The 14599-nt window shown below is 31.5% G+C and overlaps 1 long non-coding RNA gene across 1 annotated transcript in view; it reads left to right on the top strand.

Annotated features, from left to right (window-relative positions):
* The window catches only part of LOC143083222 (uncharacterized), a 19148-nt gene extending 4549 nt beyond the window's left edge, over nucleotides 1-14599 (top strand). Inside the window, exons 2-3 of the long non-coding RNA XR_012980592.1 lie at nucleotides 11282-11404; nucleotides 13200-14599. This is a non-coding gene — a long non-coding RNA (uncharacterized LOC143083222). The remainder of the gene's footprint in view (nucleotides 1-11281; nucleotides 11405-13199) is intronic.

The raw sequence follows: 14599 nt of genomic DNA, 5'->3' as shown, positions 1-14599 counted from the left end.
TCTTTGGATAAAAACAGGTCACATTAACTTGTACATGTTGTGTGTATTGTACTTAAATATAAAAACACAAGTAAATGTTATACATATATATATATACTCTCACCACATTCAATGTCATTCATTCAATGGACTTAATTAAGTATAATGGGAATAGATCTATTAATGTGAATAAAAGTGAAATAATTAGAGAAGGATTAGAATACACAGTATTGTATATGTGCACAATGACATGCATACAGGGATAGAATTTTGAAAAATTTATTGTAAGTAATAATTTCATACTTAGTGCCAATAATTGTTTATTTTTTTGTATTGTGTATGGTCTCTTTAAAGTTTTATTTTGAGGAGGATTAAGGGGGGTGGGGCTAATGGGCCCGGGCACCCCTTTTGATAAAATTTTGTTTGATTAATTTATTTAGGGATCAAATCATTAGTGATTTTTTGAGCGGGTCCTTTTTAAAAAAATTCTTGATCCGCCACAGACATACAGAAATTAAGTATGTTTTATAATTCTAAGAAATTCTATGATAGATATATATATCAATTAAAAAATATTTATATTGATATAAGCATTAGTGATAAATTTAATAATCTGTCACCTAAGGATATTATGTCCTACCTTTAGGCATTATCATCTTTCTGATGAGTCATAAGTATGCGTCTGTTCCTATCTGTCTGTCCGGCTTCAAGTTTAAGTTTTTGATGAAGTTCAAGTCCAATCAACTTGAAACTAGGACAATAATTATTGTTCCCTATATGATATGATCTTTCTTATTTTATTATCCAATTAGTTTTTTGCCCCTAATTTCATGGTCCACTTAACATACAAAAATGATAATGCTAGTTTACTTAAAGGACACATTATTGTTATTGATTTAAATGCAAAGTATTAAGAATAATAGTTTCTGAATTTCACCAGTTAATTGATAATTGCCTACAATATAAAATTTCAGAATTTTGTACAAGTATGTCATTTGAAAGTATATTTGACATGAATGAGAGTTTAGATTGGGTTTACAAAATAGGGAATAAGAGGCAAAATGTACAGAATAAAGGGGGGAAAAAAAGGGGGAAAAGAAGGAAAACTAAAACTAAATAAATATTTAAGGAATGACTGAAATATTTTTTCTGTCTATGACGAAATAACATTAAAAAATTTGGTGCACACTGAATAACGCGTGTAGCGGGTTATTTTGCAGTGTGCACCACTTCTTTTATGTTAATTATTTTGAATAAACAGAAAAAATATTACAGTCATTTCTTATAATTTAATTCTTAATTCCATTTTAAACGGTAGAAATCCATTAAACAAGGTTGATGACATCGCAGTCGCATGACTGAACTATGTCTATGGGCTGATAACAAAATAATGTCAGCCAATCAGAAGACGCGTTACATCCAAAATTAAATTATTACAGAATAACAGCTAGGGTGCTGAAATGAAATATAAAAAATAGAGATTTAAAAAAATAATTTAAAGAATAAAGATACATGTATACAGAACCCCTATCTATAGACCTTAAATAAATCAAGCCATATAAACACATAAATTACAAATACTCTGATAATTGTTTTTAGGTCAGACAGGAGTCTGTCTGCAAAAGACTAGTAACTCTCCAATAAAAAAAGAAAAACTGAAAAAAAACTGAGAAAGACATGATTCATACATAAAATACAAAATTTAAAATCTCAAATCAAAAAATTATAACCAGTCAGGGGCGTTACTTAAACCAGTAGTTTTTTTCGAGTTACTTAAAAATATATTTATATATAAGTAATTTTTGTTTTTAAAAATGATAAAATTACTTAATAGAGTTCTTTTAAATTCTACAAGAATCATAGATTAAATGTAGTTTGAATGAGTTTTTTTTTATCATTTTATATCATGAAATAAAGATTTTATTAGATAAATTTGAGAAGAGAATGGAGATAAAATCATGACAAAAATATTACTTGAATAAGTTATTTTATATATTTCTGAAAAAAATAGTAATAACACTTATTGAAGGAACACATGTAGTTGATTTGGGTTAGCAGTTATAAATAACTTGAAATCTTAATTAATTCACAAGTATGTTTCTATTTATATCAGTCTATCTTCAAGATTTAGGAGGAAAATGATAATTTTATAGTCCCTAGAGACCAATCTTTAACCCAGAAGCATCCTATGAAAGATAATTGGGATAAGTGCATCAGTAAGTTGATTAGTGTTACATTTCATGGGGAAAATAACCAGATGACTGTGAACACTTGTTAAAGCTAGTAAAATCTGCATTATTCATGGACACCTATAAAAATGATATTTAGAAAAGTTACCTATATAAGACTATTAAAATAATATTTAAAATAGCCTCGTTTTCAACATATCTTATATAGGATTAGGTAATTTCAAATGTGACTTGTTTAATTAATGCCCCTGACTTATGATTTTTTTTCTGTTTGTCAAAAGTTTTATTTTCTATTTAGCTCAGCTGACCTTAAAGTCCATGTGAGCTTTTGCCATCCCTTGGAACATCCATTGTCTGGTGTACACTTTTTCATAGATCTTCTCTTATAAAACTACTGAATTAATTAATTTTAACCAAACTTAGGCTAAATGATCCTTAGGGTATCTAGTATATGTTTTGTAATTTTTATACGACCGCAAACATTTTTTGGTCGTATATTGGTATCCCGTTGGCGTCATCGTCATGGGAAGACATTTGGTGTTCGCACTCTAACTTTAGTAAAAGTAAATAGCAATCTATGAATTTAAGGTTTATGACCATAAAAGGAAGGTTGGGATTGATTTTGGGTGTTTTGGTTCCAATTGACAGTTTAGGAATTAGGGGCCTAAAAGGCCCAAATAAGCATTTTTCTTGGTTTTCGCACAATAACTTTAGTACAAGTATACAGAAATCTATGAAATTTTAACATAAGGTCTATGACCACAAAAGGAAAATTAGGATTGATTTTGGGAGTTTAGGTCCCAACAGTTTAGAAATTAGGGGCCAAAAACAGGTCCCAAATAAGCGTTTTTCTTGGTTTTTGCACAATAACTTTAGTATAAGTTAATAGAAGTCTATGAAATTTTAACACAAGGTTAATGACCACAAAAGGAAGGTTTGGATTGATTTTGGGAGTCTTGGTCCCAACGAATTAGGGGCCAAAAGGGTCCAAAATTAAACTTTGTTTGATTTCATGAACATCAAAAAATGAATTATTGGGGTTCTTTGATATACCAAATCTAACCGTGTAATCAGATTCTTAATTTTTGGTCCTGTTTTCAAATTGGTCTACATTAAGGTCCAAAGGGTCCAAAATTAAACTTTGCTTGATTTTTTACAAAAATTGAATTCTTGGGGTTCTTTGGTCTGCTAATCTAAACATGTACTTACATTTTTGATTATGGGCCCAGTTTTTAAGTTGGTTCAAATCAGGGTCCAAAATTATTATATTAAGTATTGTGCAATAGCAAGAAATTTTCAATTGCACAGTATTCAGCAATAGCAAGAAATTAATCTTCAATTGCACAGTATTGTGCAATAGCAAGAAATCTTCAATTGCACAGTATTGTGCAATAGCAAGAAATCTTCAATTGCACAGTATTGTGCAATAGCAAGAAATATCTAATTGCATAATAATGCGCAATAGCAAGAAATTTTCAATTGCACAGTTTTGCGCAATAGCAAGAAATATTTAATTGCACAGTATTGTCCGGTTTTCAAATTGGTCTTCATTAAGGTCCAAATTAAAGGATCCAAAATTAAACTTTGTTTGATTTCAACAAAAATTGAATATATATATGGGGTTCTTCAATATGCTGAATCTAACCATGTATTTAGATTTTTAATATTTGAGCCCATGCAGTTATCAAATTGGTCCACATTGAGGTCTAAAGGTTCTAAAATTGAACATTATTTGATTTCATCAAAAATTGAATTCTTGGGGTTCTATGATATGCTGAATCTAACCATGTATTTAGATTTTTGATATTCATGATATTGGACCATAATAGGTAAATGTCCAATTTAAAATTTTTAAGTTTTTATACGACCGCAAAATTTGAAAAAATTTTCGTCGTATATTGCTATCACGTTGGCGTCGGCGTCGTCGTCGTCGTCGTCGTCGTCGTCGTCCGGCGTCCGAATACTTTTAGTTTTCGCACTCTAACTTTAGTAAAAGTGAATGGAAATCTATGAAATTTTAACACAAGGTTTATGACCACAAAAGGAAGGTTGGTATTGATTTTGGGAGTTTTGGTCCCAACATTTTAGGAATTAGGGGCCAAAAAGGGCCCAAATAAGCATTTTCTTGGTTTTCGCACTATAACTTTAGTTTAAGTTAATAGAAATCTATGAAATTTTGACACAAGGTTTATGACCACAAAAGAAAGGTTGGGATTGATTTTGGGAGTTTTGGTTCCAACAGTTTAGGAATTAGGGGCCAAAAAAGGGCCCAAATAAGCATTATTCTAGGTTTTCGCACAATAACTTTAGTTTAAGTAAATAGAAATCAATGAAATTTAAACACAATGTTTATGACCACAAAAGGAAGGTTGGTATTGATTTTGGGAGTTTTGGTCCTAACAGTTTAGGAATAAGGGGCCCAAAGGGTCCAAAATTGAACTTTGTGTGATTTCATCAAAAATTGAATAATTGGGGTTCTTTGATATGCCGAATCTAACTATGTATGTAGATTCTTAACTTTTGGTCCCGTTTTCAAATTGGTCTACATTAAGGTCCAAAGGGTCCAAAATTAAACTTAGTTTGATTTTAACAAAAATTGAATCCTTGGGTTTCTTTGATATGCTGAATTTAAAAATGTACTTAGATTTTTAATTATTGGCCTAGTTTTCAAGTTGGTCCAAATGGGGGTCTAAAATTAAACTTTGTTTGATTTCATCAAAAATTGAATAAATGGGTTCTTTGATATGCAAAATCTAACTGTGTATGTAGATTCTTAATTTTTGGTCCAGTTTTCAAATTGGTCTACATTAAGGTCCAAAGGGTCCAAAATTAAACTAAGTTTGATTTTAACAAAAATTAAATTCTTGGGCTTATTTGATATGCTTTATCTAAATATGTACTTTGATTTTTGATTATGGGCCCAGTTTTCAAGTTGGTCCAAATCAGGATTCCATATGAAATATTGTGCAATAGCAAGAAATTTTCAATTGCACAGTATTGCACAATAGCAAGAAATATCTAATTGCACAATATTGTGCAATAGCAATTAATTTTCAATTGGAGTTATCTTTCTTTGTATAGAATAGTAGTTGATAATATATGTTGGAAATTTGCCAGACATGACTATGATGTCATTTTCTATTTTTATTTGCCAATAACTTTATGTAAATGACTTCATTGGAAATTTGCCAATATAAAATGTTGCTGATGAAGCTTTTTTAGCTCACCTGGCCCGAAGGGCCAAGTGAGCTTTTCCCATCACTTTGCGTCCGGCGTCCGGCGTCCTGCGTCCGTCGTCGTCCGTCGTCGTCCTGCGTCCGTCGTCGTTAACTTTTACAAAAATCTTCTCCTCTGAAACTACTAAGCCAAATTTAATCAAACTTGGTCACAATCATCATTGGGGTATCTAGTTTAAAAAATGTGTCCGGTGACCCCGCCAACCAACCAAGATGGCCGCCATGGCTAAAAATAGAACATAGGGGTAAAATGCAGTTTTTGGCTTATAACTCAAAAACCAAAGCATTTAGAGCAAATCTGACATGGAGTAAAATTGTTTATCAGGTCAAGATCTATCTGCCCAGAAATTTTCAGATGAATCGGACAACCCGTTGATGGGTTGCTGCCCCTGAATTGGTAATTTTATGGAAATTTTGCTGTTTTTGGTTATTATCTTGAATATTATTATAGATAGAGATAAACTGTAAACAGCAATAATGTTCAGCAACGTAAGATTTACAAATAAGTCAACATGACCGAAATGGTCAGTTAACCCCTTAAGGAGTTATTGCCCTTTATAGTCAATTTTTAACCATTTTTCGTAAATCTTAGTAATCTTTTACAAAAATCTTCTCCTCTGAAACTACTGGGCTAAATTAATCCAAACTTGGCCACAATCATCTTTGGGGTATGTAGTTCAAAAAATGTGTCCGGTGACCCGGCCATCCAACCAAGATGGCTGCCACGGCTAAATATAGGACATAGGGGTAAAATGCAGTTTTTGGCTTATAACTCAAAAATCAAAGCATTTAGAGCAAATCTGACATGGGGTAAAATTGTTTATCAGGTCAAGATCTATCTGCCCAGAAATTTTCAGATGAATCGGACAACCCGTTGATGGGTTGCTGCCCCTGAATTGGTAATTTTATGGAAATTTTGCTGTTTTTGGTTATTATCTTGAATATTATTATAGATAGAGATAAACTGTAAACAGCAATAATGTTCAGCAAAGTAAGATTTACAAATAAGTCAACATGACCGAAATGGTCAGTTAACCCCTTAAGGAGTTATTGCCCTTTATAGTCAATTTTTAACCATTTTTCGTAAATCTTAGTAATCTTTTACAAAAATCTTCTCCTCTGAAACTACTGGGCTAAATTAATCCAAACTTGGCCACAATCATCTTTGGGGTATGTAGTTCAAAAAATGTGTCCGGTGACCTGGCCATCCAACCAAGATGGCTGCCACGGCTAAATATAGGACATAGGGGTAAAATGCAGTTTTTGGCTTATAACTCAAAAATCAAAGCATTTAGAGCAAATCTGACATGGGGTAAAATTGTTTATCAGGTCAAGATCTATCTGCCCAGAAATTTTCAGATGAATCGGACAACCCGTTGATGGGTTGCTGCCCCTGAATTGGTAATTTTATGGAAATTTTGCTGTTTTTGGTTATTATCTTGAATATTATTATAGATAGAGATAAACTGTAAACAGCAATAATGTTCAGCAAAGTTAGATTTACAAATAAGTCAACATGACCGAAATGGTCAGTTGACCCCTTAAGGAGTTATTGCCCTTTATAGTCAATTTTTAACCATTTTTCGTAAATCTTAGTGATCTTTTACAAAAATCTTCTCCTCTGAAACTACTGGGCTAAATTAATCCAAACTTGGCCACAATCATCTTTGGGGTATGTAGTTTAAAAAATGTGTCCGGTGACCTGGCCATGATGGCATCCAACCAAGATGGCTGCCATGGCTAAATATAGGACATAGGGGTAAAATGCAGTTTTTGGCTTATAACTCAAAAATCAAAGCATTTAGAGCAAATCTGACGGAGTGAAATTGTTTATCATGTCAAGATCTATCTGCCCTGAAATTTTCAGATGGATCCGACAACCGGTTGTTGGGTTGCTGCCCCATAATTGGTAATTTTAAGAAAATTTTGACGTTTTTTGTTATTATCTTGAATATTATTATAGATAGAGATAAACTGTAAACAGCAATAATGTACAGCAAAGTAAGACCTAAAGATAAGTCAACATGACAAAAATGGTCAGTTGACCCCCTAAGGAGTTATTGTCCTTTATAGTCAATTTTTAACAATTTTCATAAAATTTGTAAATTTTTACTAACATTTTCCACTGAAACTACTGGGCCAAGATCATTATAGATAGAGATAATTGTAAGGAGCAAGAATGTTCAGTAAAGTAAGATGTACAAACACATCACCATCACCTAAACACAATTTTGTCATGAATCCATCTGCTTCCTTCGTTTAATATTCACATATACCAAGGTGAGCGACACAGGCTCTTTAGAGCCTCTAGTTTCCTTATCTTATCTAAAATGTTTTTAGATAATGTATGTTGGACATTTGCCAGACATGACTATGATGTCATTTTCTATTTTTATTTGCCAATAACTTTATGTAAATAACTTCATTGGAAATTTGCCAATATAAAATGTTGCTGATGAAGTTTTTTTTATTGTTTTATACAATAAACAATGTATATTCACTTTTACTACCAACCAATCTTTACCATTCAGTGATAACAAGCACTTTATTTTACATTTTAATATTTTATGATGTATTTAAAAGAGTAGTTATTGTTGCAAACTCCATTAGAAATTTGAATTGATATCAGTTTTGGAAAAAGGGAAACGGGGATGTGAAAAAAAGGGGGGGGGGGGTTAAATTTTTCTCATTTCAGATTTCATAAATAAAAAGAAAATTTCTTCAAACATTTTTTTGAGAGGATTAATATTCAACAGCATAGTGAATTGCTCAAAGGCAAAAAAAAACTTTTAAGTTCATTAGACCACATTCGTTCTGTGTCAGAAACCTATGCTGTGTCATGATCAACTATTTAATTTTAGATTTAAAAAGTTTGAAGAAGAAATCTTTAATTGATTTGTAAAATCTTGACATTTGTTTTGTGTAAAAAAAAACCATGTAATGTCAAAAATTTGATCACAATCCAAATTCAGAGCTGTATCACGCTTGAATGTTTTGTCCATACTTGCCCCAACTGTTCAGGGTTCGACCTCTGCGGTCGTATAAAGCTGCGCCCTGCGGAGCACCTGGTTAAGTTTAAGTTCTTATAGACCACATTCATTCTGTGTCAGAAACCTATGTTAAGTTTTTAAGTTTAAGTTCTTATAGACCACATTCATTCTGTGTCAGAAACCTATGTTGTGTCAACTATTTAATCACAATCCAAATTCAGAGCTGTATCAAGCTTAAATGTTGTGTCCATACTTGCCCCAACTGTTCAGGGTTCGACCTCTGCGGTCATATAAAGCTGCGCCCTGCGGAGCATCTGGTTAGCTCATGGCGGCCCGAAAGGCCCTAATTGTGATCTTACGCCATCACATTGTAAACTATTTTTTAAATCTTCTCCTCTGAAACGACTGGGCCAAATACCTTCAAACTTTAACTAAATGTTCCTTAGGGTATCTTGTTTTTTGTTATTATTATAATTTATAGATAGATATAAACTGTTACAAAATAAATAAAGCAGCAATAATGTTCGGCAAAGTAAGATATACAAAAAAGTTAATGTGACCAAAATTGTTAATTGACCTCTTAACGAGTTCTTGCCCTTTTAAGTCAATTTTACACAACATGCACAATGTGTTGATCAAGTTTGCTAAAACATTTTAAAATCTTTTCCTCTAAAATACAGGTGAGCGATTCAGGCTCTTGAGAGCATATATCTTGTTATCTTGTCCTTTAATTAAAAAACACTGCATAGTTTGGTAAACAAATTTTAATATTTTAAGATTAATCTGCCTTAATTATTAAGACTAATCTTGACAACCCTTGGCTATTTGAAGTTATTGCCCCTGAAAAGCAAGTTCCCACAAATTTTACATGCTATATATATGTTTTTGTTAACAATGATTGTCATATTGAAAACAATTATAGATATCTTAAAGATAAATTTAAAACAGCAAAACGGTAAAACAGTAGTGTGGATCCTTATATGAGTTATTGCCCTTGAAAGACGAAATTTTAGCAGAATTTCAAGTTTCATGCAGAAAATATGATAGATGTAGAGACACTTTATTTATGTTCAACTAAGTTAAAGATCTGCGAATAAGCTTACATTATGACCAAAATAGTTAATTGATCCTTTGTAGTACATTGTAGTATTGGTTTGTCCTTTAGAAATTATTTTCCAAAAAATGTCTGTAATGATCACGATAGATAGAAAGAAATTTATTTTTAGCTCACCTGGCCCTGAGGGCCAAGTGAGCTTTTCTCGATCACTTGGCGTACGGCGTCGGCGTCAGCGTCATCTGTCGTCGTTAGCTATTACAAAAATCTTTTCTCTGAAACTACTGGGCCAAATTAAACCAAACTTGGCCACAATCATCATTGGGGTATCTAGTTTCAAATAAATGTGGCGTGGCCCGACCAACCAACCAAGATGGCCACCACAGCTAAAAATAGAACATAGGGGTAAAATGCAGTTTTTGGCTTATAACTTAAAACCCAAAGCATTTAGATCAAATCTGACAGAGTAAAATTGTTTATCAGGTCAAGATCTATCTGCCCTGAAATTTTCAGATGAATCAGACAACCTGTTGTTGGTTTGCTGCCCCTGAATCGGTAATATTAGGGAAATTTTACTGTTTTTGGTTATTTAATATCTTGAATATTATTATAGATAGAGAGAAACTGTAAACAGCAATAAATGTTCAGCACAGTAAGATTTACAAATAAGTCAACATGACTGAAATGGTCAGTTGACCCATTTAGGAGTTGTTGCCCTTTATAGTCAATTTTTAACCATTTTTCCTAAATCTTAGTAATCTTTTACAAAAATCTTCTCCTCTGAAACTACTGGGCCAAATTAAGCCAAACTTGGCCACAATCATCTTTGGGGTATCTAGTTTTCAAACCAAGATGGCCGCCACGGCTAAAAATAGAACATAGGGGTCAAATGCAGTTTTTGGCTTATAACTCAAAAACCAAAGCATTTAGAGCAAATCTGACAAAAGGGGGGGGGGGGGGTAAATTGTTTATCAGGTCAAAATCTATCTGCCCTGAAATTTTCAGATTGATCGGACAACCGGTTGTTAGGTCTGCTGTCCCTAAATTGGTAATTTTAAGGAAATTGTGCCGCTTTTTGTTATTATTTTGAATATTATTATAGATAGAGATAAACTGTAGACAGCAATAGTGTACAGCAAAGTAAGACCTTAAAATAAGTCAACATGACCAAAATGATCAATTGGCCCCCTAAGGAGTTATTGTCTTCTAAAGTCAATTTTTATAATAATTTTCATAAAATTTGTAAATTTTTACTAACATTTGTAGAATCTATTTTGATATACGATTCCAGTATTTGCTGAATACTGTTTGAATTTTTCTGCTTAAGAATTCGATTGATTACTCGTAATGAATGATATATTATATATCTATTTTCAACTGTTCTTTTTCTAGAAACAAATTCATAGAAATTGATCCAAGATCCACCTATTTAGGTGAAAATCATAACTCTATCCTAATTTCATAGACAGAATTTCATAGAAATTAATCTAATATCTATATCCATTAGTGCAAATCACAATTTTAATGATGTGCCTTCAAGCAGTTCATGTGTAAAAAAAATACTAAGGATGATACTGTGGATTCATTTATTTTCGAGGGTATCAATTTTCGTAGATTAAAGAGATTTTGTATATTTCACGGATATTTGTTTTATGGTTTTGTCAAAGTCTGTATACAACCTGATGGCACATTTGTAATTCGTTTAACATTTAAAATTATGGTTCATCTGTTTCAATGAAAACCAAGAAAATTGGTATCCCATGAATAATGATTCCACAGTAAACATTTTCAGCATGAATGATGAAGTTTTATGACATTCTGTTCTTTTTTCAGATTGACATATCCATAGAACATGCAGTTAGTCTAGACAAACAGGAAGAGAAAGGTCTCTGATTCAGTTCTCTTTGAAGTTCAAGGTCTTTTTTTAATCTAAATTATAATGGGAAGATGTGAAAGGTAAGTTTTAAAGTTTGTAAGTGTTCAAAAATATGTTATTTCTAACAAAATGTGCTGTTTCACAAATAAAATACTCTGTCTCTTAGACACTTATGTAGCAATATGGCCACTATATTGGTGTATGAAATGATTGTAAGCTGTATTTGCCTGACCGGTTAAACTGACCATGCTGTCATTTTCATGGATCTTTTATGGATCTAGTTTATGTATTATTATTGAAAAAAGCATCAAACTTTCAATCATAAGTAAAGCAGGCTTGGTAGTTGTTAATTTCTGTGTCATTTTGGTTCTTGTGGAGAGTTGTCTCATTGGCAATTATACCACATCTTCTTTTTTATATGACATTTGAATGTTGCATTTGATATATATATATATATATATATACGTATTGCAATCACACATTAGCTGGCCAATTGTTTATTAGCATCCATGTTCACAAATAACTATTTGTGCAATTAAGGGACATGCTAAGGACAACCTTTTAATGCCCCCGCAGTAGTTTTACCCTTGACCTTCTGTATGACTGTACATCCTTCCATACCTCCCAAAGTTGGTTAATGTTCTCAAACTTCAGTTTGCCTTCAACCAAATGTTATGATACTGATACATAATGCTTATACCAAAAAACACAGATCAAGTTTGAATTTTGGTGGTGTCATGTACTTTAACCATTCTAGAGTTATGCCCCTTTACAAACAAACAAAAATGCTGAAACTTTATTTCAATGTTCTCACTTTAGTTTGCCTCTAAACCAAATGCTGTGAAACTAATACACAGCAATGCTTATTACCACAAAATACAGATCAAGTATGAATTAAGGGGATGGCGTCACTTAACTGTTCTGCAGTTATGTCCCTTAACAAATGAAAAAGATGCTTATATTTATAGTTTCTGTTCTCTAACTTTAGTCTGCATCAACTAAATGCAATGAAACTTATACACAATGCTTGTTACCACATAATACAGATCAAGTTTGAATTTTAAGGGGGTCACTTTAACTGTTCTAGAATTATGCCCCTTCACAAATTGAATGATTGCTGGAATTTTCATTTCAATTCACTAACTTTAGCTTGCCTCAACCAAATGCTATGATATTGTACGCAATACTTATCACCACAAAATACAGATCAAGTTTGACTTTAAAGATTGTCACTAAATTTTCTAGAGTTATGCGCCTTTGAAAATGGAAAAATTACTGAATTTTTGTTTCCGTTCTCTAAATTAAGTTTGCATAAACCATATTTTATGGAACTTGTACACAATACCTATTACCACTAAATCAGATTAAGTGTTTTTGGTGGAGTCACTTTTACCGTTCTTCAGTTATGTCCTTTTATAACTTTATATGATATACAAGCAGGGGCATAATCTGTGATCCATTGATACATTCCCTATTTAATTTTTTGTTATTATTTTGATTTTTTTGGTGTCGGAGCCAATAAATGCCCATTTGTTTGTAGGTAAAAACATGAAGAATCGGTAAAGTAACACACACATATATATATATATATATATCAAAAAATTAAAACACCAGATTAGAAAAAAAAGATTCAGTATGATTGCTTTAAGGAAACAACCGCCATAATAAGAAACAAAATTTAAATATCATTAGTGTGGTAAGTCTTCAATTATTGAACAAAACAAATGACATACATTAAGCCATGAAAGACATGTGTTAACAAATTCATTTATTATCATGATTATAAGACAGAACAAAATATGCTGGAAAAAAAATCATGAATAATATGCCTGAAGGACTTTAAAATATTGAACTTGAATTGACTTTTCTTTGTAGGATGCATAGAAATTTTTGGAGGACAAATTGGCGTGAGTCTAAAAAGACACAGATTTGAAGATAAGCGAGAGAAAAAGAATGACAAACATAGTTTAAAGGACTGAAGACTTCCTGATATCTTTCAAACTGTTCTTTTGGTATAAATGTAATAATGCAATATCATCTTATTTGTATAGGCATACATCCTGTAAATCTTGTTGATGCCTTTTAGCTCCTTAAATGCAACCACTATTTAGTAACATTGTTGTGATTGTAGTTCTATATGTGAGCATATTAGTTAACTAGACTGTCATTGACTGTAGTAATTGCATATATACATGCATTATTATATACCATACTTATCATCAATCTTAGTCTTTTTAATTCAGAAGAAATTTTTAAAACAAGTTATTCTAATCAGACTAACCTATTATATGCACTTTGTCAAATATAGCAAATATGTTGCAAATGTGGTGCAATAGAGAGCAACCTTTATATTTCTTAGAAAATACTTTTTTTTCTGAACTGTAATGAAAAGTATGGTTATATAGTTAAAATACTTTTTTTGTAAGTGAGACTTATTTTCTATGAATCATAATATTTTAACAAATATTAGAAACAAATTTACATAAAAACTTTCTTGTGTATCAAAATTCTGTGTTGTATAAAAATCTTAAAGATTTTGTTTTTTCAGGATATTTCCCAATATGTTTAAGAAATCAAAATTCTAAATTTTGGCTTGTAGATTTTATTTCGGGATTTTTCCCGAAATGGGAAAAACAAATCTATGCACCAAAATAAATAAAGTGTGTGCCTGATATTAGATTTATATTTTCAGGATTTTTCACGAAATGTGAAAAGAAATTATTAGTCATGAGATCTAGCATATACATAGAATTTCGGGATAAATCCCGAAAATATTTGCAGACATCTGCATTATACATTTTGTACTTAGTTTATATTTTCGGGATTTTTCCCGAAATGTGAAAAGAAATTATTAGTCATGAGATCGAGCATATACAATGAACTTTTCGGGATAAATCCCAAAAATATTTGCAGACATCTGTGTTATACATTTTGTACTTAGTTTATTTTTGTCGGGATATTTCCCGAAAATTGTTTCAGATTTTTTTTTTAAACGCTTTGCCAACATATATGTCCTAAAATTTAATGTTGAAAATGAGTTCGGGACATTTCCCGAATAAATAGTTGTCATATACATTTTTTTACCACAAATATTTCATTACTTTCATATATTTTGGGAAATTTCCCGAACATTTAATGTAAGTTTTATCAAATATAAGAATAAAAACATGGAACATTGTAAAATTTGTGTATTTCTTTATGAAATCTGCATTCATTTATAGTAAACATTGAAAAAGATTATAAAAAGGAATAAAATGGATTTTACTCTTTTAAAA

The sequence above is a fragment of the Mytilus galloprovincialis genome, chromosome 7, assembly GCF_965363235.1.
Source record: "Mytilus galloprovincialis chromosome 7, xbMytGall1.hap1.1, whole genome shotgun sequence".
NCBI classification, from domain to species: Eukaryota; Metazoa; Mollusca; class Bivalvia; order Mytilida; family Mytilidae; genus Mytilus; species Mytilus galloprovincialis.
The sequence above is the reverse complement of the archived record's forward strand: the minus strand, read 5'-3'. Positions and strand labels throughout refer to the sequence as shown.